This window comes from Danio aesculapii, chromosome 22 (genome assembly GCF_903798145.1).
Source record: "Danio aesculapii chromosome 22, fDanAes4.1, whole genome shotgun sequence".
In the NCBI taxonomy this organism is placed as follows: Eukaryota; Metazoa; Chordata; class Actinopteri; order Cypriniformes; family Danionidae; genus Danio; species Danio aesculapii.
In genome coordinates, this window is record NC_079456.1 from 25,699,242 (window position 1) to 25,707,786 (window position 8,545).

Here is an 8,545-nt window from a genome sequence, read left to right on the forward strand (position 1 = left end):
CCTCAAAAAATCATACAAAAACAACCATGAAATCATACAATTAATTGATAGAACACATCCTTGCTCACTGTCAGCTTCTTCTCCATCAAATGATGTCACTTTATGCATCATAGGCATTTTATGTTAAGCATGTTATGTAAATGTGACAGGACTGACAGAAACATGGGCACAATTGTACATTTATTTGTAATATATATTTGCAGTATTTATTTGTAGAATTTATTCATAATTTCATGTTTTTAATCAGTTGATGTGAATGATAACAACTTAAACTTGCTATTTCTGAAGTATTTTTCTTAACAACAGTTTTTAGTATAACAAAACTATTAAAGCTGTAGGTTCAATTGGGCTGAGGACAAGGACAGTGACAGGGTTTGTACATTTGTTAAGTGTCTTTAATAAAGAAACGAGAACCAAATAAATGACATATCAGTTTATCAGTCCATTTTAGACATTTTTGGGGATGAAATTCTTTTTATTTACTGTGTTTAACTTTTTGTTTCAGGGACAGATAATGTACGTTTCTAGTACAATGTCCCTAAACCCAAGTGTCATTGTGGGACAAGCAAATTGTGCTAAACTGTATGAATGAGATTGTAATAATTCATACTAATTAACCACTACATCAAAAAGTTATGAAGTGAGATTGTGTTGGTAGATTGGCTGAATGGATAAAAAAAAGGCCCACTCTATTATTCTAAAGCAATTGATAAAATGAACCTATTTTCAAAAAAGTGGAGTGTTCTTTTAAATTTAAAGATGTTTATGTATGTAAAGAAACTTAAGAAGTTTATCCTTTGCAATTTTAAAATATTTTCAATTATAAATCTCAAAACAATCCCCATTTACAAGGCCTAAACAACTAAAAATGATGTATTATGTATGCCAGGCCAGTAGGTGGTGATATCATTTTTTTAAAAGAAACGTGCACATGCACTCATGTAGTCCACTGTTGTTGTTTTGCTCCCTGAATACTTACAAATAACTATTGAGTTAACATGTAATATACAAATGTGTGTGATGTAACAATTTAGTAGGGGTGTCAAAATTAATTGTTTCTTCGGTGCACAATAATGCAGATGCAGACAATTCGGTATCGGTTCAGTAATAGATAATAACCAGTTATTACGTACTGACGTCACTTATCTCATATGCGCTATGTCCAGGTAGAATACTGTGGCGAGTGAGGCACGAGTGATTAAAATACTCCAACTATTTAAAACACAGAAACTTGTGGGAAAAAAAACCTGTTTGTGCATTCAATGCACAGTCTTTCACTGAAACTAGCGCGTGTCTGCAGAGCGAGTTTTCTCCTCCACATTTATCACGGATCAGCTGTGATCGCCGCTGCTGTTTATCAGTGTCACTCAACGGTGAACAGCACCAGAGCATTAGAGCTAATCGCAGCCTTTTCTGTTGAGCATGTGACCAATCATAAGGGTGTAAGAACTTGTGATGCACTGCGCAACAATACAGTTTTCAAAAACTTGCATTTTAAACCCATTTTACAAACTGTTTTGTTTTTTATGCTTCCAGAAAAAGCTGTTGTGTAAATTAATGGCCAAAAATCATCAAATGTTTACAGTTTTCGTTAAAAATGGTTGAAAACTAAAATGTTTGGGTGAGCGATCCATTTCATTAGTTTTTTCTTTATTGACTCTTGAAGTGTCTGTACTCATTGACATGCATTTTATGACCACTAACAGTCTTCTTTAATGTTCTATGGAAGATAAAATGTCACCCAGATCTTGTCTGGCCTGAGGCTGAGTATATTAACAGCAAATGTTCATTTTTAGGGTGAAATACCCCTTTATAAACCCAGTGTAAAATCAGACTGAACACATTTTACTCTGGCGTCCACATAGAGTTGTAAAGAAGTGAAAGGCACTTAGCGTTTTGTCTTTGTTCAGAGATGCTCTTGTAAAGGTGGTCCGGGTGAAGCGATTAGACCTGGTCTACAGGGGGTCCTGACAGGAACCAGCAGAGGCTCCAGCAGAAGTGTTAAAGTGATAAGCGTCCCGTCAGCAGACCTCCAGCGGACTCTGTTTACTCTGCTTTATCAGATCAGCTCAAACACTGCTGAAAACACACACTCCTGCACACAGACTTCAACACTTCCTCAGCTTGTTTTTAGAGCAAAACATACGGAAAAATTATCAATACATGTAATTTGACACGTGATAGATGGATAGATAGATAGATAGATAGATAGATAGACAGATAGATAGATAGATAGATAGATAGATAGATAGATAGATAGATAGATAGATAGATAGATAGATAGATAGATAGATAGATAGATAGATAGATAGATTAATTTTACTGCAAAAAATTGTATCATAAAAAATGTATGAGCAAAATCACACGAGTAGCAGTGCGATATGGCTGTATATCAGCACTCATGGGAGGTGTGAGTTGGTGCTGGCCGAGTGCCTTAGTGCCCCCACCAGTGATGATATACAGCCATATCGCAATGCTACAAGTGTGAAATTGCGTTTATACAGTTTGATGACATAATTGTGTATATAAAAAAGAAAATCAAACACTCTCAAAATCGAATAAATTGATGACAAAACAGGTCATTTTTGCTCACATTTTAAGATTATGAGGCTGAACTGTTGTTAAGCTGTGAAACTGCCATCAGTCTACAGAGATTTCCAAGATTTTTCCAAGTTTTTCTCTGCTGAAATCGGGATTTCACAATAATTAACCCTGAAAAAAACAGAGCAAAGCAAACACTACCATTTCTGTGGTTTAAACACAGCACTACAACATACAAAAGAGAGAGATCGACTTAGAATGTCACTTACCTGATTTATAATGATTTGTTTTACTGTAGATTGAAACTTACACTGATATAAAATGCTGTATTTCTCCCCTAAGGACTTATCAGAATCAGTTTTATTGCCAATTGTGCTTCACACACACAAGGAATTTGTTTTGGCTACAGACGCTTCCAGTGTACATAAAGTGACATGTGACAACACAAAATAAATTATTATGGCACAATAATTTCATATAATTATTATGGCACTACCCTTATAAATAAACTGCATAGTTGCAATTTAAACAACTACATTCTCAAAAAAAGCCTCAAAGTACATTATGTTGTCCAACAGCAGCAGTATTTGTCAAACAGTAGAGTGTCCTCTGCTTGTCGCTGTATGTGGGTGGAGTAATACACAAGGGCGAATGGTGAAGAGGCTATAGGAGTGCTTATATTTGCAGAATATTGCACTGCTATCAGCCAATCAGATTCAAGAACCAGAAAGAACTGATTGTATATATATATATATATTTGTATTTGTGTGCGTGTATGTGCGTGCGTGTGTGTGTGTGTGTGTGTGTGCGTGTGTGTGTGTGTGTGTGCGTGTGTGTGTGTGTGCGTGTGTGCGTGTGTGCGTGTGTGTGTGTGTGTGTGTGTGTGTGTGTGTGTGTGTGTGTGTGTGCATAATTTACTAGCAAATTTAGATTTTACTTCACTTTACTTTAAATTGTACTGTATGTAATTAGGTAAAATAACATATAGAACATGTATAATTTCTATTCATTGTTCTATATTACATAAATGATTATAGTAATATGACAATGTTCATTGTATATGTATAATTCACTGTATAATAATTATTAATTATAATATTAATTATTATATATTAATTATAATATTATTAATATTATTAATGCAATATTCACTGCTGCTATATAAATATTACTCAGAAATATATAGGCTATATCTTTCATGCACAAACAACAAGTAAACAAATATATACACAACAGTCTATAAGGTCAAACAGTTGCACTAATATTTTCTTCCTCTCTATAACATCATTCGTTAATTTTCCATGTCTGCACTGCCGCACGTTTTCGTCAAAACACAGAGCGGTTTGTTTAAAGCATCTATTATTATTCTGCTTCTGTTTCCATTTGTTTTTCCGCCTCAGAAACCAGCAGAGGGAAACCTTTCATCTCTGTCACGACTTTCTCTTTTCAAACAGCACTAAACGCTGTTTTCTGACTGCCAACAAACACCTCAGTTTGTATAAACTGAAGAGACTAGCGGTTTGTTTTGCTAGCATCGAGCGCTACGACACTCGCAGATCCACAAATCCACACTCATTCTGATGATCTGAAGCTCAGTGAAACCGCACACTGCTTCAGGGCTTGGGTTTCTTTGACGTCTTGCCTTTTAGGATATCTGTATTATCTGTAATCACGAATGGATGTAAATAATCTCGCTAAAACGCTGAAATAACAACAGTCCATCATCATGTTCATTAAAATCTGTATTAAATGGAAGTTAATACTGTAAATTCAAAAGAAAAATAACGTGAGGAGATGAGAGATGGAAACCTACAGTAGCACCACAAAAAAGGGGAGAAAAAGTCCTGAAATACAAACTTAAAAGTAGTTATTTTATCATATAATCATGTATTTGACAGAAATAGTAAGGTTAGCATTTTAAAAAGTACAATAGGCAAATTTCACTCATCAGATTGAGTAAATTTAGATGTTTGTATGTGTAAATGAGTGGAAAAACATTAAACACATAAATAAATATGTTGTCATTTCACATGTATTTTAATATATCATTTGATCTTACTTTTGGGTAAAATTATGCATAAAATTCTTCAATATTTAAACATAATTTTTTCTAACTTGATAATTTATACATTTAAATTACAGCTTTGGTGTAAGATGTGTAATTTTATTTAATATTTCAATATTTGTCATTCATTTTCTCGACATGTCACCACAGCGGAATGAACTGCCAACTTATTCAGCATATGTTTTACGCAGCGGATGCCCTTCCAGCTGCAACCCATCTCTGGGAAACATCCATACACACTCATTCATATCATACACTACGGACAACTTAGCTTACCCAATTTAGCTTACCCAATTCACCTGTACCATATGTCTTTGGACTGTGGGGGAAACCAGAGCACCCAGAGGAAACCCACGCGAATGCAGGGAGAACTCCACACAGAAACACCAACTGACACAGCCGAGGCTCAAACCAGCGACCTTTTTGCTGTGAGGCGACAGCACTACCTACTGCGCCACGGCGTGGCCTTCAATATTTGTATAACTTCATAATTTATATTTTTATATTACAGTTTTGTTGAAAGATGTATTTTTATTTAATATTTCATTATGATTTTTTATTATTATTATTTATTATTGACTTTTTAGGCATTTCATTTTATATTCGAAATGGTGCCGAAAAAGTGGTAAGGTTCGGTACGCCTTTTAACAGTGGAAACGGCCATAAAAGCGTACCAAAACGAACCGTACCGTACCGTACCACTCAGTGGAAACAGGCCATAAATGGCAAATGAAAACGACCCTTACCTCAGAACTCTGTGCATTATAAAGAAAAGAAAACACAATGTACAATGTATGAAACCAAGTCGGAAGTGTAGCATGCATTCATAATGTTTTTTTACGCAGCGACGGTACTTTCAAGAGTTCCCTCTTAGATATGCTTGGCGTTTAAAGCAGGTTTGGCATGCTGTCCCGGTAGAGAACCCTGAGCTAGGAAATATTTGAGTCTTTTTTAGAGATAAATATAATGCATAAAACTAAACATTATTTATATTAATTCATATCACCTACACCTGATAAGCTTTTTATATTAATGGACAATGCACAGTTATTGATGTTTCATAATGTTTTACACTACATTATTTGAATCTAACAAGCTTATTACAACGTTTGCAATGTTTACATTGTTCTACTTAAGTTAAATCTAAATATCAGAAATGATAACCGATTGTTAAGATTTAATTAATGTCAGTTTTAATGTTATTGAATAATGCACTTACTTGACAGATTTCATTCATTCATTTTCCTTTAGTCTCTGGTTTATCAGAGGTTACCACAGCGGAATGAACCGTCACTTACTAGACAGATTTATATATTTTTAATTGTAGGTGGTTTGTGTAATGTGTTTTATGTTTGGTAAAATTATTTCTCATTGCATCTTTAATGATTTTCAACTAATTACACTGTCTTGTCCCGATAGGTGGATTTAGAGGTTTTTGCAAAAAAAAGCACAAGTGGATTTAGATGGTTTTGACACAAAATAAAATGTATTGAATGAAAAAAGTGTTGTCTAAATGGACATTTTTTGAAAAAAAAGTTATTTTATTTACTAGCTAATAATCTTTCCATTATCTGTAAAATGAAACTTCTAACCTAATTAAAAACTGAACTACACTATTTCAATTTACTGTGATCTTTTATGTAAAGCTTCTTTGACACAATCTACATTGTAAAAGCGCTATACAAATAAAGGTGAATTGAATTTAATTGAATTGAATTAATTATAGGAGCCTGGTAGAAATGCTCATTTACAAAAAAAAAGAGGTCTGATGGATTTAGAGGGTTTTGCATTTGAACTCTTCATGTATTCATTACTTTTATTTATTTTTATTTGCTTTTAATAATTGCTTTAACATCCAACATGAAAATATTATTTGTTAAATTGGCCTTTTTTTCATGAAACTAAAAAGTTTTGGGGGAGCTAAAAAGTTTTGGGATAAGTCAAAGACTTTTACAAATAATCTTACTATAACAAATACCACTTGTTGCATTTCATAAAATTCAGTTACTATGAATATTTTTTTTGTAAATCCTAATCATTTTATGAATAAAATCGTCACTGTGCTGCTGAATTATTCATTTGCACGTATTCCTGCTGATTAAACTTACCCATATTCCCAATAAACACAGGTAAAAAGTGGCACATCTTAGAGAGTGGCACTCCACTCCACTGTGCATCTCTCCAGCAGCAGATGCGGTGAGAAGTAAACAAACAGGAAAGTGATTTATTCCTGCATTGGTCTTCAGCAGTCCGTCAGCTCTCCATAAGAACAAAGCAGAGGAGAAAAAAAACCTTTCTGAAATCTGAAACCTGAGGATGTGAGATTTGCCCTCTGCCCTCTAAAGTGATACATGTCGCAGAGTCGCGGAGGTCAGCAGAGATGTTTGGTCATCTTTTCAACATCCTCCCGCTCACTTGCACTTTGGAAAGGCCAAGGGTTGAGATCAACAGGGTGAAAACTAACGCAGGATTTACAAACATCAGCGGACCCTGCAAACACACAAAAACAACAACAAAGTGCTTTCAGACATCGCAGATAAATTTCAATCTGATTTAAAGAAAACATTCAAAATACAGTTTTAAGAGTTTATTTTGTTGCATTTTATCGATTTCTGTAGGTAGATTTTGATTTCAATACACATTTTTAAAGATTGTTTTGTAAAAAATTGTGTTTTTCATTAGCACTGAGCTATAAATCTTACAGACAACAGAATTTAGTTTTATTAATATCTGTATTGTGTCTGTATTGATATCTAATTTGCCTGAAAACTACCACCATTCATTCCCTGCTGACGTTTACAAAAGACAAAACATTTACATTTTTTTGTATTGCAAATTTAAGTATGCAAATAAGGTATCATTTTATGAAATAAGTGCCAATTAGCATATATTTCTAGCTCAAAAATGTCTTAAAATTAGTTTTTTAAATTATTTAATCTAATTTGATGCTGTTTTTTGACAGATTACTGTCAAAGGTGTTCACAAATTTGGGAATCTCTTTTTTCACTCTAATTTTAGTGGTTAATCTTGTTTATATGCTGTAAAATCTTTCAGAATAAAGATATGAATAAAACTGTTAAGTTTGATGTGTGTAAAGCTACCAAGGGGAGATTTATGCACAGCGCAAGAGTAAAAAAGTCTTTAAAATGTGTATTGAATAGAAAATCTACAGGCAGAGACTGATAAAGTGTAACAAAAGAAACAATTAAAAGTGTATTTTGGATCTTTTCCATACAAAAAAAAAAAAAAAACGTTTGTGCATGCTTGACTGTACTAACAGTATTTAAAAAATGTGAAAAAGTTCATTCATTTTCTTTCGGCTTAGCCTCTTATTTACCAGGGGTCGCCACAGCCAACTTATTTGTTTTCTATAAAACCAATGTTAACTGCCATCTTATCCAGCATATGTTTTACACAGCGGATGCCCTTCCAGCTGCAACCCAGTACTGGGAAACATCCACACACACTCATTCACACACACACACACACACACTACACATACCTGTCAACATAAGAGATACCCCCTCCCCCCACCCCCTTGTAAAAAATCCACAAAATATTAAATATGTTCTTCTGGAGCTGTTCTCTTGTAAATAAATGGTCAGTAATATGTTTTATTATTTTTAATTACAAAAGAAAAAATAAATAGTATACATTAGCAGCAAATAAATTAGCAAACCGTTCAGGTAATTAAAATGAATAGCTATTATCATTATCATAAGTTATCATATCTCATTAACCTTTTCTTCACTGTATAATTTAAATATTCTGATTAAAGAGCAACGAATGAATCTTATTTATTTGTATTTATTTTGATTGCATTAAATTACTGAGTGTCACTTAAAAAATGCACACATCTAAGGTTTTAATGAAAGCATTCGATTGCTTTTCGAACTTTTTATGCTCATTTATTAGTTAATTAGTTGTGTTCGGCAAAAA